The following is a 19,008-nucleotide window of genomic DNA, read 5'->3' as shown; positions in this document are numbered from 1 at the left end:
ATTATTATGTATTGTACAGGATCTGCTGCACCACACAAATAATAAATAGTAAAACCATGTAGCCATAATCTACATGGATCAGACCAGGGGCCAAAGACATCTCAAGCACGTTGCTGGATTCCATGGCGAGTGATGCCAGAGCAGCACCGTGTCTCAAAAAATATACCGTAAGTTCATCCACTAACCCTCAGAGATAGATAATAGAAATGAAAAACAAATCACAAGAAGCATGAAAGGACCAATATAGTAAATACTAATAAAATATTTAAGAACTCGAAAAAAGGTTGCGCCTAGGTTTTGTGCTTTGACTACACTGACATAGAAACAAAAAACTCGATTTCATTGAAATTGAGTATAACATTATGGAACTAGATTTTTGTGAACTCAAGTTCTATGTAAAACTCGAGTTTTAAAAAGTGGTACATTGCTAAATATTTTACAAACAGTGGTATGTTGCTAAATATTTTGTCAATTGGGCCATTTTTGCCCTGTCTTACAAACTTACTTAAATTTCAACCGTCATACCAGCACATGTAGTCTTTCACAAGTTTCAACATGTCATTCATGGATTATCTTACAGAACAGGAAACAACTACCTGTGATTAAGTTCAGGTTTTAGTTCAGTTCCTTCTTGCTCAATCTTTGAGTGGCTGTTGTGGATATCCAAGTCCTCTTTTCCCATAACACCCTGGACAAAGCATCCATTGCGTGATTCAAGTTTAAGCTTTGGGCTAAGAGGCCTTTACTCGAGTCAAAGGCAGTCGTGTTATTTTTCTTATTGACTTGGGTGATATGATGCTAAGGCAGTCATGCTTTCGAAGAAAAGGAAACCAGCAACCCCGAAGAAAAGTTTTAGAGATCAAAGTAGTTCACATTTCTTTTATTGGGCTTAAAGCCCGGTTAATATTTGATTTTTGTTTTTTAAATATTAAATTTTGTTTTAGAAGTGTCTTAGTACAATGACAAGTGTCTTCCACCAAAAATGACAAGTTAGGGCTTGACTCTAAGAATCTCCCTTAAAAGTTACCATAGCTTTTAAATAGAGTTTTGTAATGCAACTTTGTGTTAGACCATCTTTCCATTTCCCTTGTGTGTGTATTTCTTTCTATAGAATAAAAAATAAAAAAAGTGAGAGTTTTGTGCATTGGCCATTGAGTACAACATTTTTCATATTCAACACAAAAAACTTGGAAACAATTTCTTTCATGTCAATTAAAAATGGTTAGTACTTAATATGAATAGCTATTTTTACCCCCAAAAAATAATGAGTCATGCATTAAAGACAAAATTCAAATTAAAAAAAAAAAACTATTAGTAAATTATCTAAGATTCTAAAGTTGATAAGAGCAATTCAAAAAAATAAAAAGTAAATAAGAACAAGTAAGTTTTTGAGAATTACCTATCCACTTGACATAACCACAACTTTTAAAACATCAATTTTATTATATAGTATATGTTTTGGGACTCGTGTTGTTCAAGAGCACTAAAGACAAGCCAAACTCATAAAAAATAAAAAATAAACGAACGTCATATGATGTTTTAGGCTTTTACAGTTTAGAACCCAAAATATTGTGCTTTAAATCTTCTTGTATAATTTTTTTGGTTAAAATTTAAATAACTTATAAATTGGATGGTGCTTATCAATATTACTCCCTAATCCACATTATATTTTTAGACCTTAAAGTTTAAAGTTTTTTTTTTCCTTCATATTTGTTTTTTTTTATTATATATACATCAATAACTGGGGGTGGAGGATTTGAACCGTAAATGTTCTTCTTGAAAACATAAAGAGGTTATGGTTGAGTTATAAGACTTTTGGCCATATTTAATTCCTTTTTTATGCTGGCCATATTAATTTTTGTTATTAATTTGACCTCTTTCTTTTTTTATAACTTAGTGACCTATTTCATAAACACGAGTATTAAAATAAATATGGTGAAATGCAAAGATTTCTTTATATATATATATATATATATATATCATGGACAGTTAGATCACTAGTGGAAATGAATGGTAGGCCAATATAAAAATAGAGTAAAAAACAAAACAAATTTAAAATATACTTTCAATTACACTTTACACTTTAAAATTTTGATTTTCCATCTAAAATAATGGCAAAATTGACAACGAAGTACAAAGTGTAACATAAGCATTTAGGTGATAAAATGTTTTTTTTTTTGGCAAATAACACTCACCTTCCTTGAGGTTTGGGAAAATGACATTCACCCCCAAACTTAAAAGAAAAAAACATTTTCCCCCTTTGACATTCATTTAACTAAACTCTGTTATTGTGATGTTAAAAATGTTCTGTAATAACCTACCCTTTAGTTAAGAACATATTTCCAAAATTGCCCTCAACTTATTCTTAAAAGTTTTACAAAACCCAAAATTTCGGTAATCATCCCTTCCCGCTTCTTTGAAAACCTAGATTGATGTTAAGGACTTTTATTTACAAATTCATAGTAACAAATACACCTCAGCTGGTCTCCTGCAACCTCTCATCCCATGGCCTAACAATGATTCCACAGTGAATACGACAAAAGCTGAATAACCAGGTAAATGTCGATAAAGCCCTCAAAATTTCTTGTATTTTAGCATAGCTTAGCCATGGATTTTTGGAATTTATGTGTAGATAGATTGTTATATGCAAAATGGTTTAATATTCACAAAACAATTTGTAAAGCTTTAATTTTTTTTTGAAAAAGCTCGATTTTTGTTGTTGTTAATGGGTTTACTTCAAAGTTCAAAGACATTTTTGTTGATGGATTTTGTTTGAAAATGCTCAATTTGTTGAATGGCATGAAAAACCATTTCAAATACTAGTGTTTGATGCCACTGCAGCCGCTGTAGTTTTTAAATATCATGTAGTATTTTCTTTTTACTTTCATATAACAATGAAATCTAGATCTAGGTATCTTGTGCTAATTCAAGGCATGAAATGGGAATTAATATTTTAAATGTACTTTTGCAAGGATGTATAAAAGTTTGTGTTCGACATTTTAAGTGCATGTGCTTGCCTACTTAATTATTAGTTCAGAGTACAAATAAGTTATACCATGATAAGCAATAAATTTATAAAAGATCATAACTAGTTGTTGAGAGACTAATTCCTAGTTAAGTAATAAACTAGGTTGCTACCCTTGCTTACAATCTAAAATCTAAATTGAATCCAAATCATTTCTAATTGTAGCTTGAGTATTTGTTGTGTTCATTTTAATTTTTGTGCCAAGTGACACATTCATAATACTCAATGTGAAAGTTGAGACAATCTTCTTACTCACCTAAGTAAAATCACCTTATCATCATTATTATTGAATGTTTCCATAATCTTAAAAAACCAATATGTTTTTAAGGGTTGAGTGTTTTACAAATTACAAGGATTTGGACTATCTTAATTAACCAGCCGTTACTAGAACAACATAAAATAAACATTTCTTTTTCTAAATCTAATTAACATATTATATTTATTTGCAAAATTAAGAAATTCAAAAAATAAATTAAATAAACAATATTAAAACCAATATATTTCTTAATTATAAAACTTAAAATCATAAATTTATTTAATTCAAAACACTAAAATTATTATAAACTCTTTAACACTACTTTGCTTCTTCTTTTTTTTACCTCTAAAAACTAAGGGTATGTTGGGTAATTGCTTTTTTCCCCCTTATATTCTGTTTCCAAAAACAATTTTTTATTTTTTGGACTAAAAAACTTGTTTGGCAACCCAAAATGAACAAAAAACAAAAACTGTTTTCAAAACTCAATTTGTAAAGGAAACTGAAAACAAGCAAAAAATTATTTTCAGTTTCTAATCTTCAAAAGTCAATGAAAAAACGGATTTTATTTTATGAATTTGTGTTTGCATTAGAGTTCAAATCTTAGTAACAACATATTTTAGTATTTTCTATTTTTTCTTCAAAAAACTTTTTTTTTTTAATTTCAACTAACCAAACATGTTTTTTATTTCAAAAATACAAGAAAATTGTTTTTTCTTAATATTCCCAAAATATAAGTTTTTGAAAATAGAAAACAAAAACTGTTACCAAACATAACCTAAAATTTCTGAAAACATAAGAATAATAGGTATTAATTAAAGTCTTTTAATTTCAAAGATAGATTAACAAGGGTAAGGTTATAAAAAAAAAACCTCAATTGTACCCAATCCAATCTAAGAAAAGGCTCAATCATGCATAAAACAAAATCATATAAAGGGATTTTGGCCTAATACAATTGAGCGACTTAAACTACTTGAGTCAACAAGCCAACCACAGGACAAGGTTTCTCTTTAAACTAGTATGGAGAGAAATCCTTCAAACTTCTCCTATATTTTTATTGGATGTGAATTTTGAATATTTAAATATTGGATTGCATGTTTTTTATGTTCTTAGCATGTGTGCAGACCCGAGGACCCGAGGACATAGGATGAAGACCCAAGGATCAAATGTGAAGCTTAAGGAATAAAAGGGATGGTAATCAGGATGGAAGTCAAGTGCCTGAGGATCCGAGGATGGGGAAGCGGGATTACCCAGAGAAATACAATGGGTAAATCGGTGATGCATAATAGAGATATTGAAAATATCAGGATTGAGGGTAGGTAATTATGAACGCTGCATTGAATACTCTACACCAAGTTTTCTGGCCGCATTGAATAGGGAGCATCAACTTTATCTGTTGCATTGATGTGAAGGTGAACTGAACAGTACAAGTCACATCACAAGAACTTCTTTCCATTACCGACTACAAGCAAATGTACAAGTGTCAACAAATGAAGTTAGTTAGGTGATAGATGAAGGGTTGAGATAGCAAAAGCAAGAAGTATAAATAAGGGGGAAGGAGACTAGAAAAAGGGCGCTTGAGGGGAGAGAAAGAAAAGAAAAAGAGCTGAGACAAGTGAATGTAGCCAGTCCTTCTTAGAGAAAGTTCGAGGACATGTGTTGCTGGGCTAAATGAAATCATCAGGATGCCATTGTCCTTTGTTGTTTTGTTCCTTCTCTACAAATTCATTGTTTTGGGCCTTAAATTATTGGACCTCCCTTAGGCTGTTAGGCTTGTACATGATTTTTGGTCCTTACAATTGACACCGTCTATGGGAACAATAAAGCGTGACGTTCTGGTGTGAGGATAAATGGTGGAGGCAAGTCAAGAAAGGGAAGAATCGGTTGGTTCATAGAGAGAGAACCAATCCATAAGCATGCAACGGAGAAACGGTAGGCAGCACACCCCAAGTGTGGTGGTGGAATCGTATCATAGTGATCGTACAGGAAGAAGAAGGTCATAGACTGGGGACCAGGTCTCTCGTGATGATGAGCTGCAGAAGATGTAGTCAGAGATAGACTATTTACGCAAAAGGCTGAAACGAAGGAGGAATGATAGGCGGAGTTCATCTTTTTCGTCTAGTGATAGTTCTGGGGAAGGACAAGGGGGGGATGGTTATCAGGGATCTAAGTCCCCTTCTAGTGAGTCCTGTTTTGTTCCTTCTTCGATGGGTAAATCTAAGAAAGGGGAGGGAAACGAGCTGGGGGATGGTCATATCAAGGCACAAAAAATGACGCTATGAGTAAGGCCTTGAGGCAAATCTCTAAATCCCCTTTCATAAAAAAGATAAACAAGGCAAAACTACCTCATAGGTTTTCTCAACCTGTGTTAACCATTTATAATGGCAGGACTGATCCTGTGGAGCATGTTAGTCATTTTAACCAGAAAATGGCAGTTCATTCCAATAATGAAGCTTTAATGTGTAAAGTTTTTCCTTCTAGCCTTGGACCGATGGCCATGGGATGGTTTGATGCTTTAGAGGAAGGGTCCGTAGAGTCCTTTGAAAAGCTGACGAGGGCGTTTGGGGCTCAGTTCATAACGTGTAGTAGGATTCCTAAACTTTAAATGCGTTATTATCCATGGTGATGAGGGAAGGGGAGACTCTTAAAACTTATTCAGATCGGTACTGGGAAACCTATAATGAGATTGATGGAGATGTTAAAGATGTGGCTGTAAGGACTTTTAAGGTGGGACTCCCTACTGAACACGGTCTGAGGAAGTCGTTGATAATGAAAGCTGCTTTAAATATGCGTCAACTTATGGATCGCATAGATAAGTACAAACGAGTTGAGGAGGATCAGATTCAAGGCAAAGGTAAAGCAATAATGCTTCCGGAGAAGAAAGATCCTCAGGGTGTGAGGTATCAAGGCAATCGTCCTAAGCGAGATTTCCCATGGCAGTTATTACTAGTAAGGACTTCTTTGGTTAGTTCATTGTTCAAAGACCCGGTACATCAAATACTAGAGAAGATACGGAATGAATCTTACTTCAAATGGCCTAATAAAATGAGTGGCAATGCATCCTTAAGAAACCAGGGTCTTCATTGTCATTGTCATCAGAATAAGGGACATACCACGAAAGAGTGTAGGACGTTGCGTGATCATCTGAATCAATTGGCCAGGGTGGGGAAGCTCAATCATCTCTTATCTCGGTCGGAAGGGCAGTTTGGGCATCAAGGGGTGGGGTCCCCCCGTGGTAGTATGCCCCGACCAGCGTTGGGCACCATTAATGTCATTTTGGCAAAGCCGGGGAGAGAGCCTAAGGCGTCCTCCAGAGTCTTGTTAGTGTGGGGTGGTCTTGGGAGTGAAACCGTGAAGAAGGGCAACCAAATGGCTAAAAGGGTGAAATTGTCGGCAATCCTCGTCTTGGGTTTTTCTGACGAGGATAAGGAGGGAACATGCCAACCGCATGATGATGCTTTGGTGGTCACTATTCGGATCGGGGGATGTGATTTGAAACGAGTCTTCGTTGATGTCGGAAGTGGAATAGAAATTATGTATCCTGATTTATTTAATGGTTTAAATCTGAAAGTTGAGGATCTGGAGAAGTATGACTCATCGTTAGTAGGTTTTGATGGAAAGCCGGTGATTCCGCTGGGAATGATTTGCCCGTGTAGGTTAAGGACAAGGAAGTATAGGTTAATTTCATAGTCGTAAAGGCCTATTCACCCTACACGGCTATATTGGCTAGGCCATGGCTTCATGCCATGGGTGCGGTCTCGTCAACTTTGCATGTGAAGGTTAAATATCCCATTCGGGGACGGGTGGGCGTGTTACATGGTAGTCAGTCAGTACCCAGGTAATGTGTGATGTCTGCGATTATTAGAACAACTGAGAATCCAGAGACGGGGGCAGATCAGAAAACTCTATAACAATTAAAGAAATCTACCCTAGGACAAGGCGCCGATTTGGATGGAGATTTGGCTGAAGAGCTCAAAAGGGTATCTATAGGGGGGATAAGGAGAGGTATTTTCAGGTGGGATCCTAATTACCTGCATTGGAAAAGATAGAGTTGATTAAATTCTTGGAGGCTAATATTGATGTTTTTGCTTGGACGACGTACAATGTCCCGGGGGTTGACCCTGAGTTTATTTGTCACCAACTGAATGTTAGTCCCGAGGCGGTGCCCCGCAAGCAGCCTCCTCGACGTGCGTCTCAGGATCATGCCGAGGCTGTAAAGGAGGAAGTAAATAAGTTAAAGCAAGCTGGGGCTATTAAAGAGATCTTTTACCCTGAATGGCTAGCTAATACTGTGGTGGTTAAAAAGAAGAACGGGAAGTGGAGAGTTTGCGTGGATTTCACTGATCTAAAAAAGGTATGTCCGAAGGATCCTTTCCCCATTCCAAGAATTGATTAACTAGTGGATGCAACTGTTGGTCATCCTCGGATGAGCTTCTTAGACGCTTTTCAGGGTTATCATCAGATACTGTCGTCACTAGCGGATCAAGAGAAAACATCTTTTCATACTCCTAATGTCAATTATCATTATCGGGTAATGCCTTTTGGTCTCAAGAATGCTGGATCCACTTATCAGAGAATGGTAACTAAAATGTTTGAAGAGCAATTAAGGCATAATATGGAAGCTTATATTGATGATATGGTGATTAAAAGCAAAAGGGTAGAGGACCATTTGGTGGACTTGGAAGAAACCTTCTCGGTCCTTAGGAGGCACAAGCTGCGTCTGAATGCTTCCAAGTGCTCCTTTAGAGTGAGTTCAGGAAAGTTTTTGGGTTATATGATAACGCATAGGGGAATTGAAGTTAATCTCGACTAGATTAGGGCCATCATGAGTTTGCATCCTCCTCGGAACCCCAAGGAAGTGCAGAGATTGACTGGTATGGCGGCGACATTAAACAGGTTCATTTCTCGATCCGCAGACAGGTGTCGGCCTTTTTATCAGCTTTTACATAAGTGGAGAGATTTTCAGTGGACTGATGAATGTGATCTGGCCTTTAAGGATTTAAAGCAATACTTGGCTAGCCCGCCAATACTATCTAGACCTGAGAAGGAGGAGGTGTTGTACGCTTATTTAGCAATCACTAATTATGCTATTAGTCTTGTCCTAGTGCGTAATGATGATGGAATCCAAAAGCCTATGTATTACATTAGTAAATCTTTGCAAGAGGCAGAGAAGTGTTATTTGCCTTTGGAAAATGCCGTGTTAGCCATTGTGCATGCAACAAGAAAGCTTCCACACTATTTTCAGGCCTATACGGTAGTAGTACTTACTCAATTACCTTTACAGGCTCTCATGAGAAAATCAGATTACACCGACCGAGTGGCAAAATGGGGAACGAGGCTTGGAGCATACGATGTTAAGTATATGCCTTGGACAACTATCAAATGGTAGGTTCTCGTTGATTTTGTGGCAGAATTTACGGAGGGTAACAATAAGAAAGAAGGAATAATGTTAACAGTAATGTCTGCCGAGCCTCTTAAAGTTCTCCCTTGGAAAGTTTATACAGATGGGGCGTCTAACCGAAAAGGGGCAGGAATTGGGATTGTGTATTACTCCCGAAAAATTGATCATGGAAAAGTCGTTACGGCTAGGATTTATAGCCACCAATAATGAAGCCGAGTATGAGGCTTTTCTGGTAGGGGCTCAAATGGTTAGGCAATTGGGGGGAGAAATGGTAGAGTTCTATTGTGATTCTCGTTTAATCGTCGGGCAAGTTAATGGGGAGTTTGAGGCTAGGGATGGGAGGATGCAAAAATATCTCAATAAGGTGAAATGTGCTTTAAACATGTTTAAGAATTTTAAGGTGAGACAAATCCCTAAAGGACAGAATGCTCATGCTGATTCATTAGCCATGCTAGCCACGTCCTTGGGATCGAAGCTTCCACAGATGGTAATGGTGGAAGACTTGATGATTTCTAGTCTTGCTAGCGTCCCGGCAGTTGGAATTCATAGCATTCAGGCGGGGCCGAGTTGGATGGATCCAATCGTCACCTTTTTTAAGCAAGGTCTATTGCCTAAAGACAAAGTGGAAGCTAGAAAGGTACGAAGGAGTGCTCCCCGTTATTGGCTTTCTGAAGAGCAGAAGTTATACAAATGTTCTTATTCGGGACCATATCTTTTATGTGTACATCCTGAAGCCGTTGAGCCCATATTGGAAGAGTTGCATGAGGGTTTATGTGGAAGTCACACCGGAGGAAGGTCCTTAGCTCTTAGGGCCATAACCCAAGGATATTGGTGGCCAAGTATGCTGAAAACTTCCCAGAAGTATGTGAAAAAATGTGACCAATGTCAAAGGTTTGCACCAAATATTCATCAACTAGGGGGAGTCTTAAATCCGTTATCCAGCCCATGGCCGTTTGCTCAGTAGGGCTTGGACATCGTTGGACCTTTTCCTCGGGAAGTGGGTAATAAAATATGGCTCCTCGTCGACACAGATTATTTTACTAAGTGGGTAGAGGCCGAGCCATTAGCTAACATTAAGGATGCAGATGCTCAGAGATTCATATGGAAGAATATTGTTACTCGTTTTGGAGTCCCGCATACTTTGATCTCTGATAATGGACTTCAGTTTGATAGCAAAACTTTCCGAAGGTATTGCGGGGATCTAGGAATAAGAAATGGGTATTCAACACCGGCATACCCTCAAGGAAATGGTCAGGCCGAGGCCACCAACAAGGTCATTTTGGCTGGACTGAAGAAGAGGTTGGATGATGCTAAAGGGAGATGGGTAGAGGAGTTGCCTCATGTGTTATGGATGTATCGCACTACTCCCCGTAGGTCAACTGGTGAGACATCCTTCTCAATGACTTACGGGATGGAGGTGGTAATCCCTCTGGAGTCAGGCTTCCCAACCTTGAGATCTGAATAGTATAATGTTGAGGGAAACCACCGCATGCTGCATGATAATCTTGATACTATTGAGGAAAGAAGAGAAGTAGCTAGTGTGAAGATGGCTAGTTATCAATAGGAGCTCAAACAAACATATGATAAGAGGGTGAAGTCTAGGCCCTTAGTGCCAGGAGATTTGGTTTTAAGGAAAGTAGTGGGAACAACAAAGAATCCTGCTTGGGGTAAATTGGGTCCTAACTGGGAAGGGTCATTTAGAATCACATCTGTAGCGGGCATTGGGGCTTATTATTTGGAAGATTTAGATGAAAAGGCAATCCATCGTCCTTGGAATGTAAATAATCTACGGCGTTATTATTATTAAATAGAAAATGTCCTTTTTATGTGTAAATTGAAAATTTGTCCTATTTTACTATGTTGTGTTCTCTTCTTGACATCATTATTGCTATGATAAAATCTTCTAAGTGTTAAACTGAACTTAGTCCTTGTTCGGCTCCTCGGGCCATAAGTCTAAGGAAAATTAACAATGGTGAAATTTTCTAAGTGTTAAACTGAACTTAGTCTTTGTTCGGCTCCTCGGGCCACAAGTCTAAGGAAAAGTAACACGACAGTAAAATCTTCTAAGTGTTAAACTGAACTTAGTTCTTGTTCGGCTCCTCGGGCCACAAGTCAAAGGAAAATTAACACGATAGCGAAGCATTTTAAGTGTTAAACTAAACTTAGTACTTGTTTGGCTCCTCGGGCTACAGGTCTAAGGAAAATTAACACAGAAAATAACCTCAATTGTAGGAGCTAATATATTATCAAAGGTGTAATCATATCTATATCCAAGAGCAATGGAGTAGAAGTTAAGCCAAATGGATGGCAATAGAGTACAGAGATGTCGGGGAAAAGTAAAAAGACAACAATAGTATAAACAAGGAAGAGTAAGTTCAAGGCTTTAGTTTTATAAAAATTAAAGGCCAGTACAATACAAAAAGGCAACACTGGTTCATCAGTTCATAAAATAATAATAATAATAATAAGGCACCACTAGTTCATCAGTTCATATAAAAAAAAAATGCCTTCAAAAGCCTTAGGATAAAGGGTTACGCACGCCATTTACTTTTCTTGATGTTTGTCTTTTTTCTTCTTTTTGGATTGCCCAATCGCTGCTACATTTTCTTCACTCTCTACGTTTGTCAAATCAGTGATGGGTGGAAGGACCTCAGTTTTGTCTTTATCCTTGGCAGAAGCGGAAGAAGGATTTGAATCCAAAATGACTGTGGAAGTGGGTGGAACAGAACTAGAGTCCGCTAGAGGCTTTGAAGAAGGGGGGCCAATTGTAAGGCGGCAAGGTAATAAACTTTGTCTTGGGCCCGAAGCTCAAACTCAGTAGATACGCCGACAGCATCCAAAGCATGTCCCCACACTTCCAAGCAAAATGCGCGGGCAACATTCTTGAGTTGGGCTATAAGGCTCTCAGCTGTTTTCTTCATGCCGGCGTCATACGCTACTTGCTTGGCCTCAACTTTCTCTTGTTCTTTGGTCCCTAGCTATTTTGCACCTGTTTTAGCTCTACCACTGTAAGAGTTAGTCTATTCTGGGCTTGCTTCTAGGCTTCCAAAGCATTGGTTGCCTGAGTCTCGTAGCTTTGAAGCGCGGATTCTGCATTCTTATAAGCTTTTTCCACTTTAGACAACTGTGTGAGGGTGTCCTTCAATTTTTGTTCCGCTTCAGTTTGGGCTTTCACAGCAGACTCCAAGTTGCTTTCGGCCTTTCTGGCCAAGTCCAAAGAGTGATCTGCCCACTCCTCAGCCATAAAGGAAGCTTGGACGGCCTATCATGTGCGCAGATTACAAAAAGAACACAAATATGAGTAACATAGCTAAAGAAGTGAATTTGCATTAGTATAGAGTCACAGTGCAGTACCTTGGCTAGGTCTTGTTTTAAAGATAAGAAGACTTCTCTTTTACGGAAAGATCGTAGTTCAGCCATATCCTCAGGGAGGCATAATACTTTCTCTAAGCATTCAACTACCAAGCTTGAGCTACCCTTCTTCGGGTCCCGTAAATTGGCATCATCAAGCACGGGACCGCCTGAACTTAAAGTGAAGCTGGGCCGCCAAATTGAAGCCTTTCGGGGTTGGTCCCCACTTGTTTCTTTAGAAGTCCCAGTGTGAGTGGGCTTCTTGGAGTGTCCTTTTCCTGCCGGGTATCCTTGGTGGATGGATCGGGGTTCTCTACTTCCTTAGTTTTGGCGGTATGCTTACCTCCTTGACCTCTTTTTCTCTTTTATCCGCAGCCTCGGGAGGAGGGGTGCGTGTCATTATTGGGGTTACAGGACGAGGGGGTACTGATACAGCTGGGGAGGAACCCCCAGCATGGGCTTGCAGCAAGGCAAGGAGATCTGGTTCTTTCTCTTGAAAACCCATGTTACTCAAGGAGGGAAGTGCTGAGGTGTTTGGAGCGTCTGCACAATAGAAGACTTCAAAGTATTTTTCGATTACCTTGGTATGACGGGGCTCGGGAGTTGCCTCTCTTTCCTTGTCCTCGGGAGCAGTGGGGGGTTCTTGAGAGTAAAGGAGTCTGGCTGTCAAAGGTGCTGGGAGCTACGCGTCTTGGGTCCCTTCTGGAGGACGCGTAGTTAGCAGAAAACCGGGTGCTGCTACGTCAATGCGCACTAAGCGTAAATCTTTGGCTCTAATAACGTTTTTTGGGCTTTGAAAACGTTTAGTAAAGGGTTTGTAGCCAAGAATAACGTGGGCTGCCCTAAGCTGTCCGTCCTTGTGCAGGAATATTTCCAACTTGAGGATTCTGTTCAAGTCTTGAAAATTTACTGAATGCTTGTCTGGGGCGGTGTGGTATTCGTCTAACATAAAGGATGAGTACCGTTAATAAAATTTAATAAGCACAAAGTTATAAGGTAAAAGAAAGTAATTAAAAATCCCGAGTATTACTTCGGTCATCGGGAACCCTACTTGGTACCCCTTCTTGGGTAGGGCAATGTAATCCGTCGTACCAATTCCCTGAGACAATGAGGTAATTCTCGTCCATGCCTTTGCTTGAGTCAGGCAAGCAGGAGATCAGTCTAACGGCTGGAACCCTACACTTCATATAATATTTGGTTTTCTCTCCTTTTTGGCAGTTATACACCCAATTTACGTCATGCCAGGATAGGTTAGTCCCCATTTTACAATTGATGGCATCTACGCATCCTAGAATCCTAAGGACATTGGGGGAACATTGGGTCGGGGTTAATCTATAGTTTAAAAGGAAGTCCCAGGTTACCCTACCCATGGGAATTTCCATCCCACCTTCAAAAAAAGCGATCATGGGAATTATCACCGACCCGGGAGGCCAGGGTAAGACTAGCCACTCTCCCTCCTCACAGTGTTGAATGTCAACATCCTCAGGAATTCTATATTGGGCCTTAAAATTTGCCTTTGCCTCATCAGTTTTTACTAACTTAGCGTATCTACCCATTAATTCTTATGAAAAATAAAGGAAAAAATAAACAATGAAGAAGAATCAATAAGAAAGCTAACACACCTCTGAATGAATGCTTAAAATGCTCCTTGGGAGGTTCCCTTCCTTCAGAATGCCAAAAATAAGCCTCAGCCAGCCCCAAATCTTTTTTATATAAGGGTAAAAGGGCGCGGTAATTTTCCCACTCATAAATGAAAGTATTTTCAGAGCCGTACAATGTTGATCGAGCCGTAGAACGTGCAGAGACAGGGAGCCACCTGACACCATAAATGACTGATCGTGGACTCCAAGGCGTCAAGAGCGTGTCACAGGAAGCAAAAAGACGTTTATACGTGTGAAAGCAACTGGCACATGGGGAGTTCTTCCATGGAATTAAAACTTGGCTATTAATTCGGCATCAACAGCCTAAGTTTTAAGGGGCTATTGTGGAGACCCAAGGACCCGAGGACCTAGGATGAAGACCCGAGGATCAAATGTGAAGCTTAAGGAATAAAAGAGATGGTAATCAGGATGGAAGTCAAGTGCCCAAGGATCCAACGATGGGGAAGCGGGATTATCCAGAGAAATACAAAGGGTAAATCGGTGATGCATAATAGAGATATTGAAAATATCAGGGTTGAGGGTAGGTAACTGTGAACGCCGCATTGAATGCTCTGCACCAAACTTTCTGGTCGCATTGAATAGGGAGCACCGGCTTTATCTGTTGCATTGATATGGAGGTGACCTGAACAGTACAAGTCACATCATAAGAACTTCTTTCCATTACCGACTACAAGCAAATGTACAAGTGTCAGTAAATGAAGCTAGTTAGGTGATAGATGAAGTGTTGTGATAGCAAAAGCAAGAAGTATAAATAAGGGGGAAGGAGACTAGAAAAAAGGGGCTTGAGGGGAGAGAAAGAAAAGAAAAAGAGCTGAGACAAGTGAATGTAGCCAGTCCTTCTTAGAAAAAGTCTAAGGACATGTGTTGTTGGGCTAAGTGAAATCATCAAGACGCCATTGTCCTTTGTTGTTTTGTTCCCTCTCTACAAATTCATTGTTTTAGGCCTTAAATTATTGGACCTCTGTTGGGCTGTTGGGCTTATGCATGATTTTTGGTCCTTACAGCATGCGGAGCTGAATACAAATTTACCTTGCCATTTTTTATGTTTTACTTTATTCTATATCAATTGTGGTATGTCATGTGTTTATTTATTTATTTATTTTTAATTTCAAAATTCAGTTATTTTATAAGGGAAGTAAAAAGAATACATGATAAAGTTGTAAATGGAGTACGAAGTGGAATACAATTTTTTTAAAAATAAAGTTGAATACAAAAAGTAATACAAATAATTGGTATTATCATGACTAGTCAATGGTAGAATGAAAATTATCTATCCAATTTCTCATGTTCCACTTTTTTAAAAATTTAATTTTTACTCCACTTTATATAATAAACTTGTTGCATACTATTTTTTTCTTTCTTCATAAATTAAACAAAGTATAATGTAATGGCACAAAATCTGGTGACCCAAACCCACTTAGAATAGTGAAATTTGTGCTATCCAGCTAGGCCCAAATCAATAGATATTTGTGAAGAGAGTGGGGTAAAACAAGTTGGGCTTAGCCCGAGGATACAAACAGGGAAGGAATGAACAAAAGTAAAAGATTAAGTATATAAAAGGTTCTTTGCAAGCTCGCCCGAGGACGAAGTTCTTATGATGGGAGGTACACTGTTCTCGTTCTTTCTATCTTTCACTGTTCTTATTCTAATCTCTATTCTTTGATTTTTTTCTAGGTCCTTTCATTTGGAAGTTCTGTTCCTTTATATATCCTCAACTTATTGCATCCTAGCCCTCCATCTACAATCCTCCAGACTCCCCTTAGGACACTTGTCCTCTTAAATTTCTGCTGAAGGTGGTAGAAGAAGTTGCCTAGCTGTGAATCTATTGTTCATGTCACTTCCTTATCAATGTAGCTGATAAAGTTGTTGCTAGTCATTTAATGCGGAGGCAGTAGGTGTGTCTTTGCTGGAAACTTCCTTCACCTATCTTGACTCTCTCTCTCTGAATGCCCCTCTCTCCATTCAGACTTCTAGGAAGTAATTTGTCCTTTCCCCTCCTATCCTCGGGCGAACCCCCTCCTTAGGCTTAGAATGCTTTTATAGTGTCAGTCACGGCTTATTGTATCCTGTTGTAAAATTTTAAAATACTCCCAAGTGTATGAACCATACCGAAGTATAGTTTGACAAGAACGAGGTCGAACCCACAAGAACTTGTATGAACGTAGGAAAATTAATCAAATCTTAACCAAATTAATCATAATCTAGTTTAATAAACATTGGTTGTTTGCAATTAAATAAACTAAACAAAAAAATTAAACTAAGCAAAGATATAATATAGAGCAATAAAAAGATGTAAACAATCTAGAGAAAGGAATTAAGATTTTGGAATCTACATTGTAAGTCATATTAGCATTGTACGGGGTGCAGGCCCAGGCCCGTTGAACTTCTGGCCATGACCCATGATCTGACGCACGGATTCAAGCCGTTGGGCCTTTGACCTCGATTCGAACACATCTTCAGGCCCAATTAAAGCCCAAAAACCAAGACAGGCCTGTCTCCCTTTAAACGTGTCAGAAACATGTACATGCTGATCACGTTACTCTGTAAACGGGAGGAGCACATGCCGAGAACGCCTTGCGTTCTCGGTTGCCTGATACTGCCTTTGGGAATATCGTTGTCGGGCGGGCTTTTGGAGGTGGGAGTCAATTCCAATGCCACTACCACTTTCTCACCAAAAACCCACCTAAAGATGATAGAATTGGACCCTCATTTGCACTAGTAAGGGGGAGTAATCATGACACCTCCACTTATCTAAGGCTATAAATAGGAGAATGAAGGGAGAAATGAAGGTTGGCAATTCTGGAGAGAGAGAGAGAGAGAGAGAGTAAGAAGTAACGACTAGACTAAGAGAGGAGAGCAACATTTGGAGAAAAGGGTTTGCAGAAATAGGAGAATATTCGAGTCACCGAGTCTAGGACCAACTATAATAGGAAATTCAAAACCCATAATACAAATAGATTATGAGCCCAAGTAAGGGTTAAGCCCAAGTAGGGGTTAAGCCCAACAACCATATTTTGGGTACGCATAAGCATATATTTATGATCATTAATTTTCTTAATCACTACATGATAATTTAGAAATCAATCTTGCTATCATGGAAAATATTATCATTAAAATCCTTATTTTAAATCAAAAGCATGTTCTTCTTTGCTTCTTAGGTATAAAATTAAATTATCAATTGTATCTATAGCCAAACAAATTGCAAGAAATGTCCAATTTTAAAATCAAGAAATAATAAACCAAGCATTCAATTAATTAAGACAAATCCTAAATTATGAAGAAAAAAAAACATGATTGAACTCATATCTAGAATCCTCTTAGTCAATTAATATGAAGCAAGAACATTAAATCATTAAATAACAATTATTGTGAAAAAAATCAAATCACTTAAATGATAATCCTTAATAAAGTTTCATTCCCAACCTTAATTATAAATTTAGCTACTCATAGTAATCGAAAGAAAACATAAAAATAAATATTAAGTACTAAACTAGACAATTAAACTGCTAACTAGGATGGAAGATAAAAGTTACAGGGCTAGCATAGAGAAAGGGTGAAGAAAAAGCCACATGCGGCACTGCCTGTTTGCTCCTTTCAGCCTTCGCTGCCCCCTGTTTCTGTCATGACCCAAATCCATGAAACATGAATTTAGATGTGTGACTAACTTGCTAACCTTACCTAGCTCAATAAAAATAATTTATTTAAACATAGTTCCATAAATCTCCAAATAAACAATGCTACTGATAAATCTCTTACAATAATTAAAATCCACAATTTATAATAATCTCCAAAATCCTGTGAAGTCTAAAGCGGAAATACAAAAATAACTAATAATCTTTTCAAAACTCCACAAATTGGAAACAATTTCCACTACATAAAACGTGAATTACCAAAACAAAGGTAGCTAAAATTCTATGAGTCTTCAAGTAATACTGAAGTCGCCTACAACTTCCAAGCTCAACCTTGCACCTTACAAAGCTATCTAAGGGTTCTAATTCCCAACTACACTTTAATCTGAAAATATTAATTGATGGGGTGAGCCACACATCTAGTAAGTAATTATACAGAATACACAACGAAGTAGAGTCAAGCAAGGCACGAGTATTTTGATTTTTCACAAACTCATTCAATGATATTAAAAACAATTATTCCAAAACATATAATGCATCACTTAATACATATGTAATCAAATCTTAAAGTATTTCAAAAACACATACAAATAATTGATCAGAGCACAGTGTCACATATACACATCACATATTCTCACATACAATCCTTTGAGCGGATACCAACATCTAACCCCTGCTGGTGAGGGATCAATACATATTCTTACATACAACCCTGTGAGCGGATTTACTCATATATATCTGATCAATTCTAAAAACACTTAATTTGAGTTACATATCACAAAACAAAATATATACAAAATAGAATAATTTTCTTAATATTAACAATTATTCCAGAGATAGGGAAATATCAAATATCACAATATTGAACTGATACATAAATCAAAGGATGCTTGACTTCTCTAGGGAACAAATAGGAATTGAGGAATTTATACAAATATAATACAATTCTTGAGTAAATCTGAAATTTCAATTTGCTAAAAGAAACATTTCAAATACCATTTGGAGACTAGGAATATGGCTTGAAATCACTTGGTTTTAACAAATTTAAAGAACAAGAATCTTTTTACAATACTTACTTTGAAACTCAAGTATTTTCGAAAAATAGTTTAGTTTAAAAATCATCTTTTAAATGGGATTTGGACATTCAAAACGTTATTTAAAATTCGAAATTTCTCTTAAAACATTATTTAAAAGTCAATTAAAATTTCTCTTTCAATAGTGTAAAAATGCTTTTTGATAAACTTTTGAAAACTTTTAACTTCTAAGAACCTAAAGGACAAAACTTGTGCATATTATGCATAATTACTTACAGCACTTGAATCACTCTGAAAGTCCAGCTGAAACAACCTCCAAAAAGCCTCAAAATACTCTTAAATATGACCTATAATCAATCATGGAAATTACTTAATATCCTTCACAAAATATAAATTTTACTAAACTATACAAACTGACTCACTAGTAAAATACTTTGCTGAACTAAATGATAACACTAATGCAAAGTATCTCTACCCAAAAATGTGTTTTCCTTGAATTTATCAAAACTCACAGGTAGCAGCTAATATTTTAGGGTTTAAGTTGATATACATAATCCCAAACACGTTAAAGCCACCCAATATATATATCCACCATAGAAAACCTTACAGCTATCCTAATATATATATATAACCACAATGGCATAGCATAATCTC

This window comes from Castanea sativa, chromosome 2 (genome assembly GCF_040712315.1).
Source record: "Castanea sativa cultivar Marrone di Chiusa Pesio chromosome 2, ASM4071231v1".
Lineage (NCBI taxonomy): Eukaryota > Viridiplantae > Streptophyta > Magnoliopsida > Fagales > Fagaceae > Castanea > Castanea sativa.
This window is presented reverse-complemented; position numbering follows the sequence as displayed.